Source organism: Pleurodeles waltl, chromosome 8, assembly GCF_031143425.1.
Source record: "Pleurodeles waltl isolate 20211129_DDA chromosome 8, aPleWal1.hap1.20221129, whole genome shotgun sequence".
In the NCBI taxonomy this organism is placed as follows: Eukaryota; Metazoa; Chordata; class Amphibia; order Caudata; family Salamandridae; genus Pleurodeles; species Pleurodeles waltl.
The window spans coordinates 720923977-720949806 of NC_090447.1; positions in this window are offsets into that span (position 1 = coordinate 720923977).

Genomic DNA, 25830 nt, shown 5'->3' on the forward strand with positions numbered 1-25830 from the left:
TGCCCATACAGCATGCTCACAGTGTACTTACCTGTTTGTCTGGAGGACCGTAGAGTAGCGTGTACTGGGGGAGGACCCCATCCACTAGTTTCTCCAATGCCTGCATGCTGAAGGCAGGAGCCCTTTCCCCAGATACACAAGCCATTGTCTCTTCCAGACTGAGGTCATAGCAGCACTTGCAGTGTAGGTCCTCTCCTGTCGAAGATCAAGTATCAAGTGATTGAAGAGTGAGAAAATGTCTGTCACGTCTGCGGCGGTGCGTACCGTCACCGCCGGTGTACATCGTCATTGGCTCGTGGGACCCATAGGGTCCAATGTTAACCAATGCAGGATAGCGCTGCGGTCTTCGACCGCATACCGCGACGGTGTACAACGCCAGCGCAGTTACCTCATATCCCCTTGTCCCACTTTACAGGTTAGGCAGCCACCATTTCATGGGCCCACATGGCATTATTTTGGATTGCGTCACACATATCTAGGCCTTGCTTAAACACTAATACAGGCATATGTCGATTTGCTAATATTTTCCGATTAAGCTGTGTTTATGTACCTCAGAGTTGGTTGACTCTCTACTTGCTGTTCTCCTCCATAGGCACCGTCCGCTGGGGCATGTGAGGAGATGGCGGCATCCTCCGGTGTACAGACCGCTGGTGGACCTGTCGACAATGGAGGAAAGACATGTGGCTCATCACCTACAGGCTTGATCGTGCCACAATCCATGAACTGTGTGCCCAGTTGGAGCCAGACCTGATGTCAGCTATCCGCCATCCCACAGGAATCCCCCCCTCTAGTGCAGGTGCTGTCAGTACTCCATTTCCTGGCAAGTCGGTCTTTTCAAACTACAGTGGCCATAGCATGAGGGATGTCCCAGCCTATGTTCTCCAACGTGTTGTCCAGAGTGTTGTCTGCCCTGCTGAAACACATGCGCAGCTACATCGTTTTCCCTCAGGTGGAGGATTTGACTACAGTGAAAGGTGACTTCTATACCCTGGGACATATCCCCAACATCATAGGTGCCATTAATGGGACACATGTGGCCTTGGTTCCCCCCACACAGGAGTGAACAGGTGTACAGAAACCGGAAGAGTTACCAATCGATAAATGTGCAGATGGTGTGTTTGGCAGACCAGTACATCTTCCATGTGAATGCCAAAGTTCCTGGCTCGGTGCATGACGCTTATATTCTACGGAATAGCAGCATCCCTTATGTGATGGGGCAACTCCAGAGGCACCGTGTGTGGCTATTAGGTGAGGACATGGACCAATATAGTGTGACTAGGTGTCTGGGTCTGGGGATGTCCCTATGAGTTAGTGTGTGTCTAACAGTTGTCCCTTGACATTTGCAGGTGACTCTGGTTACCCCAACCTGTCATGGCTACTGACCCCAGTGAGGAATCCCAGGACAAGGGCAGAGGAACGCTACAATGAGGCCCATGGGTGAACTAGGTGGATTATAGAGCAGCCCTTCGGCCTCCTGAGGGCCAGGTTCCGGTGCCTCCATCTGACAGGTGGTTCCCTATTCTACTCACCAAAGAAGGTGTGCCAGATCATTGTGGCCTGCTGTATGCTTCACAGCTTGCCTTTGCGACAAAAGGTGCCTTTTCTGCAGGAGGATGGTCCAGATGGAGGTGTTGTGGCAGCTGCGGAGCCTGTGGACAGTGAAGACGAGGAAGCAGAAGAAGAGGACATAGACAACAGAAACATGGTGATCCTGCAATACTTCCAGTGAGACACAGGTAAGAAGACAACACTGCCTGCTACATCTGATTTAATTCTACTACCTCTCATCTGTCTGTCATTTTCACCCAGTGTATGGTCACTGAGTTGTCACTTTCCCTTACGATTTCACAGATGTGGGTCCCACTGTGTGACATCTACTTTGTTTCCGCATGGACTAGAGCTGTGTGACATAGGTATGTTGACATTACATTTGATATAGCATTTTGCCACTGTTATTGCTAATACACATTTTCGAAAGCACAGACAGACTCCTGATTGTTTTGTGATTTAAGGGCATTTATTTAAGTGCTCAATAGTGGAGGGGGTTGTAAAATGCTCAGGGGTGATGGTGGAGGAATGTCCATGGCAGAGTCCAGTCTATTAATCTCACAGGTGTATTGTCAAAAGGGGCATAGGAAGTGGAGCTAGGGCAGTTTAAGTGTGGACAGGGTGACAAAGTGGGACAGAAGGATGACAATCAGGGTGGTCTCATTTCTTGGCAGGGGTCTTGGCATTGTTCTCTGTCTTTGTCCTGGATCTCAGGGACCGCTTGCAGGGTGGTTCTCCATCTGCAGGGGAGGGGGGCTGGTGTGGTGGTCCTGTGGCGGTGCCTCCTGCCCACTAGCGCCGGCGGAGGTGGTGGGCAGTTCATCGTCCAGGCTAATGTCAGGGGCCCCTTGTTGTGCCACAGTGTCCCTCCTTGGTGTTCACGAGTTCCTTCAGCACCCCTACAATGGTGCCCAGGGTGGAATTAATGGATTTGAGTTCCTCCATGAAGCCCAAATACTGTTCCTCCTGCAGCCGCTGGGTCTCCTGAAACTTGGCCAGTACCGTTGCCACTGTCTCCTGGGAATGGTGGTAGGCTCCCATGATGTTGGAGAGGGCCTCGTGGAGAGTGGGTTCCCTGGGCCTGTACTCCCCCTGTCGCACAGCAGCCCTCCCAGTTCCCCTGTGTTCCTGTGCCTCTGTCCCCTTAACCGTGTGCCCACTACCACTGCCCCCAGGTCCCTGGTGTTGATAAGGGTGGTGGGTTAGCCTGGGTTCCCTGTAGTGGTGGACACACTGCTGATTGACGTGTCCTGGGGACAGAGGTATGGGCCCGCTGGGTGGGTGCTGTGCTGGTGTTTCAAGAGGGGGGAAGCTCTGTAGTGGCCTGAGCCAGTGTGAGGGGAACCGACTTTCCCGAGGTCCCAGATGGACCGGGCTGGTCATCTTGATCCAGTTGGACAGAGCTGCTGTCATCACTGTGGGCCTCTTCTGTCGGTGGAGTGGACATATCTGGACCCTCCTGTCCGGTGAAGTTGGGTAGGGGTCCTGCAGGGATGTAAAGGCATGATTATTGCATCTTTGTGTGCCATGTTGTGCAATGGGTGGGTGACCGTGTACCCCAGTGCTTGCATTCCTGTGTAGGACCTTGTGTGATAATGGTTTAGGGGGGTGTATGGGTATTTGCAGTGGCCCTGCTTTGGTGATGGGTGTCCATGCTTTGGTGTTACATGCAGGGCTTGGGTTTGAGATGTGTGGTTTGTGATATTGGGACATACATGAGGAGTTGAAGTGATGGGATGAGGGCAAGGGTGGGGGTATGAGATAGCATGCAGGTGGGTGGGGGATGAAGTAGTTAAAGGTTTGACTTACCAGAGTCCATTCCTCCAGCTACTCCTGCAAGGCCATCAGGATGCAGTATAGCCAAGACCTGCTCCTCCCATGTAGTGAGTTCTGGGGGAGGAGGTGGGGGTCCACTGCCAGTCCTCTGAACTACAAGGTGGTGTCTTGAGACCACAGAACGCACCTTCCCCCGTAGGTCATTCCACCTCTTCCTGATGTCATCCCGTGTTCTTGGGTGCTGTCCCACTGCGTTGACCCTGTCCACGATTCTTCGCCATAGCTCCATCTTCCTAGCTATGGTGGTGTGCTGCACCTGTGATCCGAATAGCTGTGGTTCTGCCAGGATGATTTCCTCCACCATGACCCTGAGCTCCTCCTCAGAGAACCTGGGGTGTCTTTGCGGGGCCATGGGGTGATGTGTGGGGTGGTGTGTGTTGTGATGTGTGGGGTGATATTTAGAGGTTTGTTGTGTGAGGTGCTTGGATGTTGTGTGAGTGATGGTGTTGAGTGCCTGTGGATGCTAGTTTGTAGATGGTGGTGTCTCTCTCTGGCCTTCAGTCGCAATTGTTGACGTAAGGGTTTGTGGGTGATGTGGGTGTGTGTTTTATATTGTATTGGGTGTGTGGGAGTGGTGTGTGTATGTTTATCAGGTGTGTGTATTTGGAATTGTCCAATGTGGTAGTGTTTTGTATATGTGTGTGTATTTTGAGTGCGGCGGTGTGTACCGCCAATGGAATACCGCGGTTGAAAGACCGTCGTGTGGATTCGTGGGTCATGATAGTGTGGGCGTATTCCTGTTGGTGTAATAGTGGAGGTTTTGTTATCGCCAGTTTATCACTGACCTTTGGTGTGGCAGACTTGTGTGGGTGTCTGTATTTTGGCGGATTCCGAGCTGTGGGTCATATTGACCTTGGCGGAATTCCACAGCCGCTGCGGTGTGTTGGCGGTCTTCTGCACGGCGGTAAGCAGCTTTTACCGCCAATGTTGTAATGACCACCAAAGTCTCTCAGAATGGCAAGGGATAATGAAGAATGGCGAAGAATGGCTCAATAATGGCAAGGTAATAGCTGATTTCTCCTCGGGTCACGCCGTTGTATCAAAACTGTCGAACAAGTCTGTAATTTCCCATTGGGCAATATTTGGTGCATGATTATCTCTGTCCAATAATTCTTCACACACCTTACTTGAATTTTCATCTAACACTGTTCTCATGCAGTTGATTGGCTCCTGTGATTGATGTCTTCATCGGGTGGAATGTCAGTTAAGAAAAGTTACACTTGTCGCTCCAGTCAGTAGTTCCATTGTCTTCTCCTAGTCCAGGCGACCTTGCACCTGTTGCGAATTACACTGTTGCATTCGGCAAGAATGTCTCCTTGAGCAAGTTGGGTCCCATGAGATAGAATTTACTACAGCTACACACATATCTCTAGCTTCTGGAAAAGTACAGCTTCGTGTCCTTCAGGAAAGCAGCACATTGCACGTTAGAAAAACACAATTAATATGAGACCAGGCAGCTTGGCCCAGACCCTTGCTAACTAAGGCCTAGTGATTAACTTAACAAAACCCTAATACATAATTCTTAATGCTAATACAAAGTCATACATTAGTACTTTGTTAATTCATTATTAGTCAGTTTCATTAATCATCGTATACATTGGTGGGCACTCCACGTGGGCACATTTCAAACGCGTACATTATTTCTCCATTAACACATCTCCTATGCGGCTTCATTACAAATTATATTGCAAGCTTTTCATGTTAATATTCATTTTAAAGGTCACACTTCAACAAAGCCACAGCGCCTTCTGCACCATAGGTAGCTACGTCTCTGGCTGCAGAGGGGCGAGCCGGGATCTGACCTATTTTTTCACCTGGGTGGATCTTACCAGGACGCCTAATGCTTCGATCAGCGACCAGTGGTAGAGTTGCAACTGTTGGATTGTAGTTATTAGAATCAAAATTAACATGAAATGTTTGCAAATTAATGTATAATGATGCCGCGTAGAAATTGTATTAATATGCTTTTAACACATGCGTGTGAAATGTGCCCACGGGGAGTGGCCACCAATGTACACGATGATTAAATGAAATTGACTAATGATGAATTATTGATGTACTAATGTATGATTTTGTACTAGCATCAAGAGTTATATGTTAAGATGTCGCTAACATTTAATAACTAGGCCTTAGTTAGCATGAGTCGGGCCTAGCTGCCGGTCTCATATTAAGTGTGTTTCTCTAACGTGCGATGTGCTGACTTGCTGAAGGACATGTAGCCGTACTTTTCCAGAAGCTAGAAGATGTGTGTAACCGTAGTAAATTCTTTCTCATGAGACTCGACTTGCTCAAGGAGACATTCTTGCTGAATGCAACAGTGTAAACTTGCAACAGGTACAAGGTCGCCTGAACTGGTAAAGACAAGGGAGCTACTGACTGAGCCTGAGAGAATAAAGTTAGTACCTGACATTCTACCCGTTGGAGACGTCAATTACAAGAGGCAATAAACTACGTGAGAACTGTTCTAAAGTGACAATCCTAATGAGGTGACTACCTGATTATTGGATGAGATAATGATGCACCAAAATTTGCCCAGTTGGAAATTAGGGAACTGTACAACAAGATTGATATAATCCTTTGACACAAGGAGAAATCAGCCATTACGTGCCTTTTTGCTATCACCTAGCCACTTTGTCACTCTGACTTTGCTGTTTGATTTTTCAAACCATCCTTATCTTTGTCCTGCCGATTCATACCTTTCCTCCTTATGAGGGAAGTGTCCCGTATTGCCTGTCTTGCTGAACTTTGCTGTGTTTCCTGGCCGATGGCAAATCAACTGATGTCCTGAAGACGAAGACTGACTCTGTATGCTGACCCATTACGGAGGGTAACTATATGATAATGAAATTGTAATTGTCTGTTTGCCTTTCCTTTCTAGGTACCAACTGCTGCCTTTTGATAGAGACCATAGTTAGATGTTTTCAAAATTTGTGTTGCTAAATTTTTTTGCATGAAGCCCAACATGCTAATACTAATTTGGTGTTAGTTAAGGAGTTCCCTAAAACGGACGCAAATAGGCAAATGACTGAATCAATGCTTTGTTGAATAATGCGCAAATGATACTCTGCTAAAATTAATCCATGTTGACGTCGTGCCTTGTTCTGATGTTTATGATCTTTGCGTTAATGAAATCTTATTCTAGTTGCCATATTGTGACATTGCCGATGTGTTTTCTGGTGTTGAGACTAATAAACTTGCTGGTAGAGTGTAACCAATAGGGAATAAAGTAACGTAAATCTTACTAATTTTGTGTGGTCATTCATGGTTGAAAGGTCATGGTGTGATCAAACTTTATTGATGCATTTATCTAGATTGGTTTCCTTTGACATACTAAATATTGAGAAAATTATTGACCTAGTGATTTGTATGCTGATGAGTTGTCTCGTCCTAAGGTGTCTTCAATCAGGGTCAAAAGATTAATTGGCCTAAAACGAGTCCCAGACAAATTAAATTATCTAAGACGGGACGCGTTATCACAACCAATGTTTTCTTATCTTCCGCTCATGGGGCGGGTCATTTCCACAGCAGTACCTGTTCTGGCACTGCCCTGCAGATTTTCATTCTTACACTTCGTGCCGGCTGTAGATGGCCCTGCTCGAAGACCACCTGCATCACAGTCTATTACTCCTCATAGATAAAGTTGGGAGCCCTTTCTCTTTGCTCTTCAGCAATTGCGCAGTGCATAAACTGCCTAAGAGCAGGAGGCTGGGCGCTGATGGTGTCCACTGTGGAAAAGACTATACAGAAATTTGCACTTTGGCATTGATTCTTTAGACTGAGGTAGTGTCACACGGTGTGGGCTAACTGTATGCTACGTAGAACCTAAAAAGCCTAAAATCATCTTGTACCATTACCAAGAGAAAAATGACAGCCAACTAGGCATGGTGAAGCAGATTCGTTGAATATGCAAAAACAAAAACAAAAACAAAGAAGCAACATTTCTGTTGCTAATAGTGGGGGCAGGGGGCAAGACTTTCTAGTCCCCATGAGAGGGTGATTTAAATTTGCTAGACTTTATACCGCTACACAAATACGCACACCTGGATGTTTTCGACATGTATTGAATCATTAAAATATATGCACACAACTTATTCATACACAAACAGTTTGCATGTCCGTTGATTCTCGCAGGATCAAGCAAAAGAGGATACATTCTCACAATGGCGTCTCTGTTCGATGTTGGTTTCAAATAGTTGAACTACCCATATTTAGGTCTGACTTTACAGCGCAGATTCGTTTCACCTTATTTGAGCAACAGAGAAAGAACAATCAGAAGCTCTACTGGCAAATGGGGGTTGTTTCCATCATATATTCATTAACTAGAGCACACCATTTGATTGGATAGAAGTTCTGGGCTTCCACTGAAAAAAGTTTGTGCTTCAATTGGACTTTTTCGAACTGATCTGTTTATTAAGAGACATTTTTTATTTGCAATTTTAGTATCATATTCCTGATGGTTGCCTACTTACGCACAATACAACAGGACTGAGCAGCACATGGGGACAAGCTAATGATAAAGGCTTGATTGGTTCATTGCGAAACATTATGTCAGATGCGATAGTTCTGATCTGTTTATTACAAAAAGTTATGACAAAGTTAGTAGGCCTAATTTGTAGTGTGAAAAACATTTGTTAAGGCTAATAGGACGGTAAGGGAATTAAAAACCGTAGACAATTATTTTTAGATACTGTACTAGTCAACGATGCTGGTGCTTACTCCCTTTGACAAACCCTGGGGGAACAAGATTTTCAGTGTTAGAACCTATGTTAGGCTGCCTGAAGAGGGGTTTTACTTTATTTTGCCATTCATAATTTTATGTCTGTATGCCTGACGGTTGCCTTTGATAAAACTTATGCTTAATTTAGCAAGCTGGAGTTGGTCAAGGTGAAAAGCCAAATTTAAAGGCCATATGCTTGTTTTGTTCATTGGGAAAACATATGTCACATGCAGTAGGTCTGATCTGTTATGGAAAGTTAAAACAGGAAATACATCTGACTTATTTATTATGGAAAGCATATGTTAACTCCAACAGGTCTTTACACTGGATTGTTATAACACTCTGTTAAAGCCAGTAGACAGACACTTTATTACAGGAATCTCACAAATTAATTTAGTAAGCAAAGGTTTTTGTGCTTATTACTCTCTTCGACAAAACCTGGGGATAGAGGATGTGCACAGTGATATTACCTGCAAGACCCGCCTGAGAGGGCATGAAAGGTTGAGTTGCCTGCCAGGCTTTTAGCTGTTTAGGAATGCAAACACAGGTATGGTGGTCTGTTCTACCTTTCAGATCACTATCCCTGTGTTTGTAGCCAATCACGGAGGGTCGTAATATGCTTGATTGGTATTCATTAGATCAGTCTGTATTTCCGTATCCCCTCACTACTAGAGATTTTACAATATTGCCAAATAGTACAAAGGATGCATCTCATGCTATGAGACAGGTTGCAAAAAATCAGTATGCATTTTATGACCACATTTTGAAAATTATCTCTTAGTACATCGGGTCCCTGTTCGCTTCCAATGGTACAATTTTTGTGCAAATTACCTTCATGTCATTCCCTCTCCCTTTCAGGACCTCAAGAAATAATCTGTTTTCCTGTTGTTTCTTTAGAAGTCTCTCTTTCTTGAAGGGTTTAGAGGTGCTGTATAAAGCATTCACCAATGTGCATGATATAAAATCAATCAAGATTAAAGACACCATGGTTAAATGGGCAAATACATTTCTATCGTCCAACCAAAGAACACCTTAAATTATTAATGTCTCTATAAATCAAAGGACCTTTTCATTAAATCGTCCAGTGCCATCTCCCATGCTATTCTCACAACCCTGTAGTTAATCACTCAGGGTAGATTTAGAGTTTAACGGGCAGAGTGGACTCCATCACGATAGTGGAGGTCATTTCCCCAGTCCATCTTGAGATGTCTGTTGGCCCCACGGACATCTGACTACATTGACTGGAACCGCTCACTGGAACCGCTCTAGTGGCAGTTCCTGGCAATAAAAGAAATGGTTGATGTATGGTACCATCAGCCATGATGACTAGTCGTTGAACATTTCGAAACATTTTTGTTTTTGAAAAATAAAAAATGAACGGCCCTCCACACTCTGGCAGCTTTCTTCTTGCTTGTAAGGGTCATTGTGTTATTTTTCCTGTCCCTCACCATCGGATTTTTCTTGGTGGCAGCGAACGAGAAGAAAAGGCACCTTAAACAGGGCAGACGGTGTAATGACCTTCCTCTGATGGCTCCTACTTCAATGGGCTATCAAATGAAGTATTCAATCTAGGGAGCCTTCGGGGGCCTTGTTGATGGAATACTTATTCTTATCTACCTGTATCTAAAGGAAGCGGGCAGACCGATTTTGGCGGGCAGGGCCCTCCATTGTGTTTGCAGCAGAGAACCCTGTCCACCAAACTCTATATTGGGCCCTTAGCTCCTTTAACTCTGTACTTCAGGTAACTGTGAGTACTGTCCCATATCTATAAGGGTCTTTGTATAAATAAAGCATAGCGGCTGCACTGTTTCTGATCTATTAAAGGAGAGGTCAGGCTTCTTGTCCTTACTTCTGTATAACAGGGACACATCAATAGAACCTGATGTAAGTTTAATTTTTTTTTTTTATATCTAGAGCTGAAGTGAGCCAGTGCTGATATTTTCAGTTCAAACACAATGATTCTAAGGGACATAATGTCACAACTTTCCATAAGTAATAGCTTATGTTCTTGTGGTTTGCTCAGAGTTGTTGGTATCTGGTCATTGTGCACTTACATTGCAAGGTTAACTGAGAACAATGTGCCATGTTGGGGCATTGCCATGAGCTTATTGGAGTTGGACGCATAGTTTAGAGCTCTGATGGTACGCGCTCTGCAGGCACAATAATCCTAGTCATCTTGCACCACCTGATCCCCTCCACTGCAGCAGACTGACCTTGGGGTGTTAACAGTCCTAGCGAGTGAACAGCATATACCACAGCACAGAGGGACATGGGGAGGAATCTGAGCCTGCTGCAGCAACCAAGATGGTGACTCCTGGCTAGGAAGCAGACTAGGCCAGACAGACAGAGCATAGTGAGACCAGTTCAGGAGCGGAGGCCTGCAATCACTAGAATTGGCTGCGCGAGGCAGGTCAAAGCTATGAAGGTGATGGCGTGCCTCATAAGTGGGGAACAATTGATGTAAACCAGTGACAGCGCACAGCAGCGGAGGATGAGATCACTTCAATCCTACCAGTCCGAGGCGGAGGATTCACAGAAGCGCCAGACCCACGCAGCATGAGTGTTGGGGGATGTAAGTGGTCTCCCCACCCGCATCCTATAACTCCAGCCTGGGAGAGGTCACAGGGATGAAGATCTACCATCAGGAGTGATCTAGAGGTCCCAGGCAGCCTGAGTGAAGTTGGTGCGTACCCCCTCAATGTTCAGTCCCGTTGTGGTGAGGAGCAATCAGTGGCCCTATAGTGGGGAATTTAAACATGAAGAGAGTGGGTCTGTGGATTGGAGATCAGGGCTATACCAGCCTGCACCAGGCTAGGGACCATAGTGCAGCCTAAATATACAAAGCCCACAAAGGATAAGGGTAAGAGGTGCCAGATGGCAACTGGAGAGGCTGGTTGGTGGGGGGAGATGCAGTTGGGATGCACACACAGAAAGTATGCTGGCTGTGATATATGACACCAAGACTAACCTGGATCACAAAATCGAGACAGTAGTGTTAAATATGGGATTACCTGGTCATAGACAGCATTGCCCACCTGCATTGACTACAGAAAGAAGCAGATACCCTGACAGTGAAGCTGGATGATGCAGAAGGGTGCACTAGGCAAAGTAAAGTGCGCCTTATTAGAGTTCCTGAAAAAGCTGAAGGTCCCTGTACTGAATTATTTGTGGAAAATGGGTTGCTGTCGATGGTACTGAGGGGCAAAGCTTCAAATGTTTTCATAGTGGAACAAGGGAACAGGATCCCAGGACATTGAGCTGCCAGTGGTTACCCTGATGATGGCAGAAGACATAGCATGATGAGTAGGCTTACTGTAGAAGGGGGGGGCACATGAATTGTGGGACTGGGGGGCTTAAAGGAAAAATCTAGGATATGCATGGGACAAAATCTATCAATTCTGCCTGCATCATTCATCACAGTGATGTTCCATAGGGGTTGGTGATGTTTAACTTGCATGGGGGCTTGCAACAGGCATCTCAAGCATTGTGGTGGGTAGCTGTGAGCTCGCCACACAAGGTGATATGATGGGTGGGCATTTGTGGGGGGGTACTAGGACAGCATAGGCATAGGTATAGGCAATCGTTGTGGAGACTTAAATGATTCAGAAGCACAAGACTATGGGGGGCCCAGACATGACACAGAAAATCAGACACTGCAGATGGGGGGGGTTGTGTTCCTCACACTCTCATCCTGAAAATGTGATCAGACTGGGCATCAAACTAAAGAGAAGGGTGGTAATTAAATATTTGGCCCGTCATTCACCAGACTTAATCCTACTTCAAGAAACCCTCATAGTGGCCAGCAATTGTAACTTTCTTTTCATGGGGAAATATAAAACACTTGTACACACATGGTAGGTTTCAGAGGGTTGAGGGTACTGGTCCATAGATCCCTGCAGTTCCTGGTGTCCAGAATGTGGTCAGACCCTTTGAGTTGCTAGGTGGTAGTGCAGGGTACTAGGCAAGGTAAAGCACTGAGAATGGCATACTGGGACTTGCCCCAGAGTCTACAAAACACTGAACAGGCGACACCAGGAGACTGGATCACCAAAATGCCAGAGGCACTGTTAGCGGTGTGAAATTTCTATTTAGTCCTCCAAGAGGACCTGGACAGACTGGTGAGGCCTGGGGGTGTCCAAGGGAAGACACATGGTTAGAAACTTTTCTAGATGTTTGGGTCTGTTAGATCCCTGGAGGCTCTCAAATCTAGAGATTAGGAAATATTTATATGCTTCCAACTTGATGAGATCCATGTCCCAACTAGATTACCTCCAGGTGCTTGTCCTCCAGATGATTTAGATCTCTTAATGTCCACCAAATGAGGAGGTTGCTACATTGTTAATTTCACATGGAATAATTCAATCCATGCATCCGTATGTTCAGAAATATTATTTGTTAATTGCTGTTTATATATTTTATTTATTGCTTTTTATTATCTATTTAGTGTCCCAAAGTTCAATTTATTGAAGCCACACAAATTGTTGTTTATTCCAAACGTTGAGTTTATTATAGCATAATCTCTTTGTCCATACAGGTAATGTTCCAGAATATCATCATAATAGGCAAGCAGATTATGTTCCAAAATAATCATACCAAAGCCAACACATGTTTCACCCTACACTGGCCCATAAGCCTAGGGTTTATTCAAGGCATAAGCAATTGTTAGAGGCAGTGCGCCAAGTTTGTAAGTTGTAACTCATTTTCTTTGTGGGGTCAGATGGTTCCTCAATCAACGATTCCACATCTGAGGTGGCTGAGGCTCCTCAGATTTCAGGTGGGTCTATATGCAGATTGCTGGGATTCATATTATTATATTTGTTTTTTAGCAAAGATGTAGACTCGACCCAGCTGATAATCATTTTGAAATCTTCTAAATTTCCTATTTTCCATTTAATTATGTTCTCCTCATATTCATCGATGATTTTAGTAAGGATGTCATAATTTAGTGATGTCACCCCATTTTGCTTCTTCAATCCTTTTTTAAATAGCATCCACTTCATAGCTGTGTCTCTCATATTCTTCTTGTGCAATATCAATAAGCTGTCTGATCACATTGTTTGAAGCAGTCTTTTAATTGTCTTCCCATAGTTTAATTCTTTCTGGTGATGTGTTTCTGCTGGGGTAAAATTAGTATTCTAAGTCCCCTTGGGAGTTTATCTTCCACTGGGTATTTCTTAAGTGAGGCTGTTGGACCTGGCTTTTTTTACAGGGTCATCCCCAAACCTTTTGCTTTCCTCCCCCATTTTGTTTACCCTTTTTGTTGATGTTAGGACTCTGGGCACTTTACCACTGCTGATCGGTGCTAAAGTACATGTCCTCTCCCTTTTAAACTTGGTATGATTGGCTTACACCTGATAGGCACACTTAATTTACCAAAATGTCCCTTGTGCAGTCATATCCCCGTACCCAGGGCCTGTAAATGAAATGCTACTAGTGGGCCTACAGGGCAGCTTGAGCTACCCACAGAAGTAGCCTTTCAAACCTGTCTCAGGCCTGCTAGCACAGGGCCTATGTGTGCAGTTTACTGCCACAGGGACCTAGCATCTAAATTTACTTGCCAGGTCTGGAACTCCCCTTTTACTACATATGTCACCCCTAAGGTAGGCAGTAGCTAGCCCTATGGTCAGGGAGCTACGTATGTAAAAGGGAGGACATGTGCCTAGTTGTGTGGCCTGTCCTGTTAGTGACAAACAGCCTATTTGGTTTCCCACTACTGTGGGTGCTCATAGGATTGTATTCGAAATGCCCTAACATATCTCTAAGTGGTATTGCCTGATCTATGATGGGTAGCATAGGTGTGTTTGGTATGGTTGTAATGGCAATGAGCAATGCTGCTTACTGGTGTAGGTGGATTTTATATTACCCTTATAGAAATGCCACTTCTAGAAAGTGGCCATTTATCTGTGCTTATGACTCTGGTGTTTTGTGGCTTGATTCCAGTCCACATCTGGGGCACAGTGACAGCTGGACTTTGTGCATACCTTTCAGACAGCTTGCACACAGGGAGGGTGGAGGTGTCACAGAGGTGCATCTGCATATTGAATGGTCTTCCTAGACTGAGAGAGGCAGAGGCGGGGCACACCAGCATTTGTAAAGACTGTGCCTTGGCCTCACAAAAAGTGCTTGTTTATCCTCCCCTGATGTCTGGAACCTGTGCTGGAGGAGAGAGAGGACACTCCTAGAACCAGTTAGGACTGGTTGAAACCCCATTTCCCCCTTTTGTGAAGGCTGCGCAAAATGAGTATAAGTACAGGGGGTTTTCCCCCAGATTTTTAGAGCACTTTTGGAACTGGGACTGAACCTCTGTCAGAAGGACTGCTGGACGGCACCAAGGGACTCATCTGGACTGCTCTTCTGTTTCTTGCCCTGCTGCCTGGTATCTGCTGGGTTGTACAAAGGACTCATCTGGATTGCTTTTCTGCTTGTTGCCCTGCCTGCCAGCTGCTCCCTGACTTGTGTTCCCCTGGACACTGTTGGACTGCCAGGAGGAACCGCCCCTACCTGCTTTTAGGATTCTGGCCTCTTCTCCCTGCGGCCTGCCTGACCCTGTGTGCCCCAGTGTTCCCCCAGGAAACCCAGTAAGTGAAGGGTACTGGTTTGGCTCCTGTTTGTACTGTTTTTAGCGTGTGAGAGTCACTTCTCCCAACTTGGAACTAGCGCATGGCTAACGCTTTCCATGTCTCTCCTCGCTGCTCCAACTCCATGTTGTGAGCACAGCGCCTGCTCCTGCTGCCGTGGGAATCCCCCCTCAGTGGGCCCCCCTCCACCAGGCAGAGACGGAAGTCTGCCTTGTCTTTCCTTTGCCTGCTTGGAGGGACACAGCATGGTGTGACAGGCTGCTTCCATCCTGCAGCGTGTGCTCTGTGGTTGTTTGGAGATGCTGCGTTTATCGCTGAGGGCTTTGCTGGGGCAAAAAGAGTGCCACCAGCCCCTTCACCACTGTGTGCAGAAGTTAGGGAGAGGTGCTGTCCAGTGGCACCGCCCCAGGTTTCAAAGGAGCAGCAGTGCCGCCCCGTCGAGGAACCCCCTAGCAGAGCCCCACCTCTGCAGCAGGGAGAGGGAAGCCTGCATCTCTTAGCCTGCACAGGCTTGGAGGGACTAAGCGCGGTGGGCCTCACAGCTTCTTGGGGTAGTGCGCACTGAGATCTCACCCCTGGCGGCCGCTCTGTCCATCCTGAGGGTAACTTCTACAGTTGATGCCATGGCAGGGCAGGGCTGTCGTCTCCCTGATGGGAGCACCAGGGCTTTTGTGTCCCAGGTTGCAGACGGCTGTCTGGCGCCTTCCTCCTTTGCAAGGGCCCCGATGAGGGTTCCTCTCTTTGGCAGACGCCATGGCCGTCCTATCAAATGGATACTGGAGGATTGACTCACCCTTGGCAACTTCCTATCGAGCTTATGCCCTCAGGTGCTTCTGTGCCGTCTGTGCTGACCTGGGGTAATTAGTTAAGTATTGCATCCTACGATGATGATTTACCAATCCTGATATATTCCAGGCCCTCATACTCTGATGCAGTAGTGTTTGTGTTTATGACACATGCCATATGGAGAGGTTTCCTTTCATGGGCACTTACCAGAATATTTTATAGTACAGGTATTTGTTTCCTGTATGACATGCAGTATAAGGCTTCATATGACTAGTGCCATAAAGGAATGTTTTCATGCAATGTGCATCCATGTTGGCAACACTGAGTACTTGCCATGTAGGGAATGTTTTATTCAGGATGCTGCCTTGGTATCTCTGATAGGTTTAGGATAACATGTGCTTCTTGGTGGGTATGACAATCTGTTTACAGCTTTTGTTGCAGAATAACCAGTAACCTATATGTTTAGCTGACTACTGCTTATCTTCGCACTCTACAAGTAATCTGTGTAATGTTCTGACAACTGCTTGTGTAGCAGGTTATTACTGATACATGTTGTGTTTGGTCTAATGATGTTTTATGCAATACAGTTTATTTTTATATAAGTTGTTGTGTTTCCTCTGTGGTGTATTTATTGTGTCACATGTGTTGTGCAGTCGCTTTACACATTGCCTCTGGGGTAGGCTTGACTGCTCGTGGCAAGTTGCCAAGGGGGTGAGCAGGGGTTATCTTGGGTGTGTAACTCCCTCGCCTTGACTAGAGTGGGTGGGTTCTGCCTGGCTTAGGTTCATACACTAGCCAACCAAAAACCCCATTTCTAACAGAGGCACATTCCTAAAATGTTCAAGTTTCCTTTCTGATGGCTTTTTCCAAGGATTGGAATGTGCTTTTGCTGATAGGGCTTTTGGTTTTGTGGTACCCGTGCTTGCGGTGCTGAGGACTTCATCTAATCTGTTGTTTCTTAACTCCTGATGATTCCTGAAATAGTTCATATTTTACTGGGTTGGCTTGGCTCAATAGAGTGTTTGTTGACAGAGAAATAGTAATAACGTGGCCGACACACTCTGGTCCTCCACGTAATACACCTTTGATAAATGTAGCGTACTGGTGATGGAGGCTCTGAGAACAATCATGTGAGGGTAGGGCCAACTAAACCTCTTATCCAGGCTTGGTGCAAAACATAGTAGAGTGTGTCCTCCAGATAATTTAGATAACTTCACGTTCTCCAAATGAGGGCGTTACCACATTGTTAAATTGACATAGTATAGTTTAATCCATGCATCCATATGTTCTGAAATATTGTTTGTTGATTGTTGTTTATATATTTTATTAAATGCTTTTTTATGATCTATTTAGCATCCCAAGGATCAATTTATTGAAGCCAAACAAAATTTTGTTTATTCTAAATAGCATAATCTCTCTGTCCAAACAGGTAATGTTCCAGAATATCATCATAATAGCCAAGCAGGTTATGTTCCAAAATATTATACCGTAGCCAACACGTGTTTTGCCCTATCCTGGCCCATAAGCCAAAGGCTTTGTCAAGGCATAAACGATTGTTAGAGTAAGCGCTCAAAGTTTGTAAGTTGAATTTCATTCCCTTAGTGTGGTCAGATAGTTCTTCACTCGGTGATTCCACATCTGAGGTGGCCGAAATTCCTCAGTATCAGGTGGGTCTACATGCGGAATGCTGGGTTTAATATTATCATACTTTTTTAGCAAAGGTGTAGACTTGACCCAGCTGATAATCAATTTGAACTCTTCTAAATTTCCTTTTTTTTCATTTAATTAAGTCCTCATATTCATCGATGATTTTAGTAAGGATCTCATAATTTTTGGTAGCGAATCACCTCCTTTTGCTTCTTCAATCTTTTTGAAATAGCATCCACTTCATCTCTGTGTTTCTCATATTCTTCCAAGCTGTCGGCATATAAGCACACCTGAGATCCAAAAAACCTTGGCCACCTCAGATGTGGAATCACCGTGTGAGGAACTATCCGACCTCATAAAGAGAAGAAAATGCAATTAACTGTAGACTTGTGCAAATGCACATGCAAATAAAGAAAATGCAACATAAGCATAGAACATTTCAGGTCTTCAATTAAGTCAATTTAATGAACATTTCAATGCACACTCAAATACATGGCTATACATACATTTCTTCTCATAGGTAAAATAATTGGCAAATAACTGTGATTATATAACTTTTAACAATAATATTGTAATCCCAATTCCTTGAATATAAATGCATACATATATGATATTTCAGTCAATTAATGTCGCTACCAAAAGATGCAAATAACTTTTTACATTTCTACTTGTGAGTGCACCTAAAATAATATGATTTTGAAGCACCACTTTAACATTAATGCATTAGAGTACACGTTACATATGTTGTTGATAACATTTTCATGTCACTTCTTGAGTGTATAATGGCACAGCCAAGTTATGCTCTCTCGACCTTCCTCAGGTGACAAATTAAGTCATCACAATTTTACTCTTTTCTCAAATGAGACCGAATAAAACGTTGTCATATTCATCAGCTTTCGTATAGAGTCTTCCTGGTGCTTCACATCATCATAATATTCACACTGACTGTTTTCTAGCTCAACAACCACTCTCTTTCTCTTCCTTGCCTTTTCAACCTTCATCTTCTGGAAAATGTTGACTCCCACCATCAGAACTATTGTACATACAGCAATAATCAGCAAGGGCTTCAAAACAAAATCTACAACTCTACTCCCTAAGTTTCCAAACATCTGCCTGTAGCAGCAAATACATCTCCAATTGCTTCCCATACACCTGTCGCTTCCAGTTCCTTCAATTCCTTTGTCAACCCAGAAATGTTCTGAAAATACTTCTCCAATTCCTTACTTTTGTTTGGGATGTAACTACAGCATTGCTGAACTTTAAGCATCCAACAGACTCTGGCCTCTTTTGGGAGCAAAATGTCTATTGTAAGTCTATTCTGCAAAACCATAGATTGCTACTGTCTCTGTTTACAGCCAATAAGAAATTCCCTGTACTACTGGCTAACTTAGAGCAATCTCAAGTTACTATAACTTGTGCCCTTAGGTAACTATAACTCGCGCCCTCGTCATGCACTGCTAATTACCCCACAAATTACTGCACTCATGATAACATCACTGATAATATCAATGTAATATTTGCAGTAAAATTTGTGCCTATAAAACTGTGCACGGAGGGGCGCATGTTATATTTACCTTAGGGCACGAGTTATAGTTACTTGAGATAGTTCTCACTAAAACAGATGAATTTCCATGGTTTTGTACATTTAAAATGTGAGCCTAACTATAGCTTCCCTGTAACCTTAGGTTTTTTAAGTGAATATCTTTATATATATATATATATATATATATATATATATATATATATATATATATATATATATATATCCCCATATATAAAAAGGGTGATGTGGGTTTACCTGCTAACTATAGACCAATTGGTCTCATCAACAATTTGCAAAACATTTTTGCTAAGCAAGTCTTAGATAGGTTTATGGAATGGGTTCAGGACAATCAGGTATTATCCCCACTCCAGGCTGGTTTTGGTTCCAGGATTAGTACAATGGATCAGGCCTTTAGGCTCTCCCTTTTATTTTGGAAATATGTAATTCTAGCAAAACAAACCTTGTATGTTGCCTTTGTGGACTTGAGATCTGCCTTCGATCTGGTCCCCAGAGGGAAATTATGGGAAGTCTTGTATAAAACTGGTATCCCGGTATCTAATTCGAAGAATGCATGAGAACAGCTATGCACGAGTGAGATGGGGGAATCAGGGCGAACTTAGCGATCAAATAGATATCAGGCGAGGGGTGCACCTCGGTTGTGTCCTTGCTCCTACTCTTTTCTCCTTGTTCATTAATGAAGTGGTTCAAGACGTGTCCGCCTGTCAAAATGACGCCCTATCTTTGAATGATCAAAAAATCCAGATCTTATTATTTGCTGATGATTCACTTTTGATCTCCAAAACCCCTATGGGCCTCCAGGTTCTGGTGGACAGGTTCAGTGCTTTCTGTGCAGACCATGGATTGGAGCTTAATTCCAACAAAACCAAATTTATGATTTTCAGTAGGGGCCCCACCAGAAGATGCACTATTTCACTCAATGAGGTCCCCCTAAGTAAGGTATGTTCTATTGATTATTTGGGGGTAAGAATGACTAATATGTTGCAATGGGAGGCCCAGATTGATAAGAGGGCTGCACTTCTTCAGCACAGATCAGGGGCTATTCTGCGTTTTTAAAAATCTACCACAGCGAAAGCTGTCTCTCCAGCTATTAAGATTTTTTTAGCAAATGCCCAGGGTGCGGCGTCTTATGGTGCTGAGGTCTGGGGCTTTTCCAATGCTGGCAAATTATCTGTATGGGAAAATAATTTTACAAGAACTCTTCTTGCATGCCCTCGTAACACTCTATTGATCCCAGTTTTTATGGATCTTGGGTTCCCCCGCATTTCTGATGTGATAGCCTTAAGACCTCTACTTTTCTGGGTGTGCATCTGGACTACCCCTGAGTTAGCTGTATATAAGGAATCTCTACAAGACATTTTAGGTAGACAAAAGGCACTTTCTATCCCCTGGCTCAAGCATGTTTCGAGGTGGTTCCATATTTTGGGCCTTGAAGACTTTTGGAGACACCCTAATAATCTATGGAGTGCCCAAAACAAACATCTGAAATCAGTCTACTGGTCCTATGTTAGTGAAAATTACTTGTTATGCACGTTGCATGGTCGACTGACATCACAATTTCTTGACTTCAAATGGTATCCTCACTTTGAACCTTTCCTGGATCTGATTTCTGACTTATTATCAACAAGTTTGTACGTCTGTTTTAGGTATGGGTGTTTACCTCTGATGTCTTTTACTAGTACCTGGCGACCTGCTTTGACAACAGATTTATGCCCCAGCTGCAATTGCACTCCGGAAACTATGGTACATTTTATGTTTATTTGCCCAACCTATGGGATTGCACGGCGGAAATGGATTCGTCCAGTTTGCAGGAACATGGACCTGAGACACTGTAAGGTTGCTTTAAGGATGCTGATGAGAGACGGCTCTCCTTTTTGAATATGTGCGGTCAGTAAGTTCCTTGCGGCCGCATGGTACATATGTACCCGTTTAAAAAAAAAATCAAAACGATTTGCTCCCAAACGATTATTGTTTTTAATTTATTTATTCATTTATTATATATATAAATCTTATGACTGTTGTGATTTTTCCCGGTTGATGGTAAAAAGCAATATGAGACATTGTAAGCTGTACCCAGGATGCTAATGAGAGACAGTCCCCCTCCTTCATTAAGGCGGTTAGATAGTACTTAGTGGCAGCATGTCAAGGAATATATGTATCTTTGTACTTTTAACTAATTTAAAAAAAATCTCTTTATGATTGTTGTCTTCCTTTTTTTAATATCTTTTACCTGCATATTTATTATGCACACTACTATTTCACCTGTTGTGATGTTATTTTGCTTTGATGGATAAATGTGACTGAATAAAGCTTGTGTTGATGATATATATATATATATATATATATATATATATATATACTTTAGGCCACAGTCTTGATCACTTTATATATATAATATATAGACCAAATCTGTGTGAGACTTCCCTAGCCCTACTCTTTGTTCTTCTAAAGGCAGCCCTCCTTTTTTTCTTGTACTTCAGCCTAGTTGTTCGTCTTCAACATTTGTGGAAAGTCTCTAAAATATGCACTGTTCAAAGTCAGTGACGGTCCGTCCTTTAGGGCGGAGGGGCCACGCCCACCCACCTTTTACCCCTCATGAAGAGTGTCTGTCAGGCAGAACAAAGGCTAACCTGACAGACACTCTTCATTTTCAGCTCAGACAGCCAGGAGCAGACATGCGCGATTTGCGCAGACTCCTGCCTGCCTGGGCTGAACTTTGCTGGGCTGAGGAGGTCACAGCTCCTACGGGCGTGACCTCCTCGGCTCAGCAAAGGTGCCTCGAGTCCCTCCCCTGGGTGACGAGGAAAGTGTCACCCATTGACACTCGCCCTGGGCGCTTCAAGTTTAAGCCCTGAAGCGCCCAGGGCGAGGGTCAATCAGTTACACCTCGTCACAGAGTGGGGTGGGGTCACCAGTCTCACTGACCCCATCCCACTCTGTGACGAGGCTGGGACTGCTGCCTTCACGCATTGGCTGACCTGAGGTCAGCCAATGAGGGAAGGCAGCAGTCCCAACCCTCCTGGGACCTTGAGGCTGAAGGTAAGTGTGTGTATATATGTGGTATGTTTTCAATTGAATGTTTGATGCGCGCATGCATGTTTGAGTGTTATGAGTGTTGTTAATGGATGTGTGTGCGTGTGTGTGTGAAAGAATGAGTGTGTGTGATCTTTTAAAATGAATGTTTGGTGCATGCGTGCTTGCTTTGATGGTATGAGTGTTAATGGATGTGCGTGCGTGTGTGAAAGAATGAGTGTGTGTGATGTTTTAAAATGAATGTTTGCTGAGTGCGTGCATGTTTGAATGGTGTGAGTGTTGTTAATGGATGTGCGTGCGTGTCTGTGTGTGAAAGAATGAGTGTGTGTGTGTGTGTGTGTGTGCTTCCCGCCGCCCCCCCTCCCTCCTAAAGCTGCCGGCCGCCACTGTTCAAAGTCACTGATAATCATATCCTGAATGAAATATCTCAATCTATCCAACAGAACAAGAACCTCAAAATAGAATTCAAATACAAAGTTCAGTTCAATGAGGTTAAGTTGGATCTGCAGTGTTATCCCAAAACTTTCTTTCTCTGTCATTTGCAGCAAAGTAAGTCCATTTGGGTGAAGAGTACCTCCGACAGGGTGACTCTTGTTCTCTGGTTTTCTCAGTGCCAATCCTTCATTTTCAATTTTAATTTGATTAGAGTTATCAGTGTCCTCTAGAATTGTCTGGGGCACATATTCTTTAGGCAAACTCCATTTCTACCTTTCTTGCCTTGTGGGCATCGGTCTTTAGCTTCCAATCACTTTCTCAAACAACTAGATCCTTTGTCAGAGCCTGAGTGTGAATTGGACTCCTTCACGACCACAGGACAAGATTCAGTTGCTTCAGCTTGAACTGTGGCTTGCTCAAGACCCCCTCAGACCACTTGTGCTGTTTCAGGCGCTCTCTGACCCCCAACAGCCTGACTAACTTGCTCCTGTCATTTCTCTGTCACCACCAGCACTTCTGGAACAGGTGCTATCACATCAAGGGAACATTCAGTTAGGGAAGAATAAGTCCAATTAGGGAGATCTCCACACTTCACAGCAGTCGTGGAAACCAAGATGACTTAATATGGCCAGCACCAATGAGGTTACAAACACGTCTTTCTTGTGTGCTTCTTCAACAAGACCCAGTCAACAGGACTGAGATCCTGATACTGCTGGTGATGCGGAGGGGCTGTAGCTGTTCCAACCTGATGAGACACAGAATGTACCACGTAAGCTAGCCCTTTACAGGAGTCCTGTCTTCCAATCAGGTACACTGGGAAGACTCATCAACACAAGAGGCAAAGCATCAGGCTATTTGCGAGATGTCGAAGCACACACTTTTGCCAGTCTGGATTTTAGTGTCCCATTCACCTGTTCAACAAGTCCCGAAGCCTCAGGTCTATAGCTGCAATGTAATTCCTGTTCCACTTGCTATACTGTCCACAACAGTCGCAAGTCCTCATTATTAAAAGGAGTCATGCGATTTGATTCCAGAGAAGTTGGGAAGAAGAAAACCTGGGGATAAGCTCCCTCAACTGTAGCTTTGCTACAGTGAGACTGTAATTTCTTCTGCTTGGGTAAGCTTCAACCCAATGCAAGAAGATGTACACAATCACCAGGACATATCACAGCCTGTCATATACAGGCATCTTGATGAAGTTCAACTGCATCCTAGTAAGGGGTTCTCCTGATCAACCTACGTGAATCAGTGTTACTGCAGTTCTCTCTCCAACATTGTTCTGTTGACACACAACACATCTGTGACACAACACTTTAGCCACCAACCTGAACTACTTAGGATTAAACCATGTTTGCCTAAACAACCTCACCATGGCATCTCTACCAATTTTAGCTGGCCTGTGAAATAGCCTAGCCATTGGGGTCAGCAAACTGTTCTGTAACACTGGTCTTACATCCATCCTAACCCAAGTGTCATCATCTCTCTTGACCCAACCTGTTCTGACCCAACTCTGTTGTCCAAAGTCATGGACTACACCAAAGATTGTCACTCTCAGCTGGCCAGAAACACAGCATGCCATAATAAGAGCAATCAATTATTTGGTCAGTTGTGCAGAGAATGTTCCAATAAGCTTCAGCAACCCCTGAGATTGTGCAGATGGCATTCACAGCTCTCAGACTTCCCCGACTGTCTTGCAGATGCAAGCCATCAATATACAGCACAAAATCAGATTCAGGCATTGGCTCATCTCATATATCTGGTCTTGGTTTTGTGCATAGTTCAGAAACCTCAATACATTCATGGTCCACCACACATTCAATATTTTCATTATCAGATACAGATAACAAGGTGGAAGGATTTAGAACACCACAGCGGTTGTTTGTGACATTCGCTGTTGCAAGAATAATTTGTTTATACTCTGTAAGGTGGCTACTAGTCAGGTGCTGGGTTCTAGTCCTTGTCTACAACAAATCCACCAAATGAAGAACAAACACAGTTAACAGGTGACCCATTCCTTTATTCTCACATCTCTCTATGCTTACATTGACAGTTGCCACTGGTTGAAGGCAACCAGGCAGCGCAGAAGCCACAGGATCAAGAGGAACAGAGAAGTAGGCCACAGGCCTTCTGGCATTTCCATGCATTTTTGCAAGTACTATGAAAGCGCAGCCCTCCCTCTCACTACAAAAAAGTGCAAATTACTTATTGTAAACAGGTATTCCCCATGCTGGGGCATGACAGAGTCTTTCTCTCAGCTCTAGGAAGGCAATTAAACAATTTTTATCCTGGGGTACCGGATCAGACACATCCTTTTGATGACTGAGATACAAGGCATGACCAGGGGCTCCAGATTTTTCTTAAGAATCTGATTAAAAATGGAGTGGCTTTTAGCATAGCCTTGTGGGACTCGTCAGTATGCCAAATAATGATTCCAGACATGAGAAGAGGAACTGACTGTCCTCAGGCAATGGTATCGAGCAAAAGGCTTGGCAAAAATCAATAACAGTGAACCACTCAGCCTCACATGGAATCTGAAACAATATCACAGCTGGATTTGGTACCACAGGACAACAAGGAACAACAATGTTGTACACCCTTTTTCACAATCCTGATTTTGTTATTCCTAATCATCGCAGCTCATGCATTTTATCATAGATTGCAGTCTTTTCAATAAATGTATTGAAAACTATCCTGTATCTTCTTTCTTCCCTGTGTGTGTGTAAGAGACTTGTGTTTGGAGAGAAAAGGGTAAGCCTTTTTCACCACAATTTCCCGGAAGGTTTTTCACAGTTCCACGCGCCAGGCTGCCACAAATCACCTTTGCCATTTGGGTTTGGGTGAGGTGCTGCTAGAAGCCAGGAGGGTTGGACCGACAGTTGCCAACTGGTGTGGGAGTGACTCAGTCGCCTACAAGCAGAGATGGTGCCACCTAAAATCCAGCAGTCTTGTTCTGATGTGAGAGTCCACACAACAGGATGTCCTGTACATTTCTGTGATTCCCACGCAGCTTCTGTAAGTCCATAATGGATGAATTGCAAAGACTTCCCATAATTTCTTTCAAGAAGCTCTGTTGAATCATGGACTTGTTCACTGGAGTTATTCCAGCAATCTTTTTGTGTGTCAAATTGTATTGGGACATTCTCGGGTAATCAGCATACGGTTTGCCGGTGATTCAGAGAGGCTCAGCACTTTTAATCAGTCTGAAGTCTTTTCCTGAGAAATCTCACACTTCAGTCTTAACTGTGTCTTTAAATCCTGTCTATAAATCATTAATTGTCAACAGAGTTAACAATGTACTGTAAAATCCATCATTCGCCAATTTAAAGACAATGTCCTCATCATGAGTCTGCATCTCTATGCCTGTTGGCGTACAATATATGATACAATTCAACTTGCAAAGAAGGTCCCTTCATAAATGGCTCACTGGGCTGGAATCACACATCACAAATCAGTAATTCTCTTCAAAAGATACTATTTCATATGTATTTCTGTTGTTTCTTGGGTTGTCATACATTTATTTGCCACTCCCATAACTTGGACCATTTTTCTGGAGAGAGGTAGGTTTAGGACGTCACCTGTTTTTAAAGTAAAATGGGTATTACCAATGTCAACCAGAAATGACACGGGGTGGCCATTCACTTCACCATCAACAAATTAACCACTCTGGTCTGCCTCCAAAAACACATTTG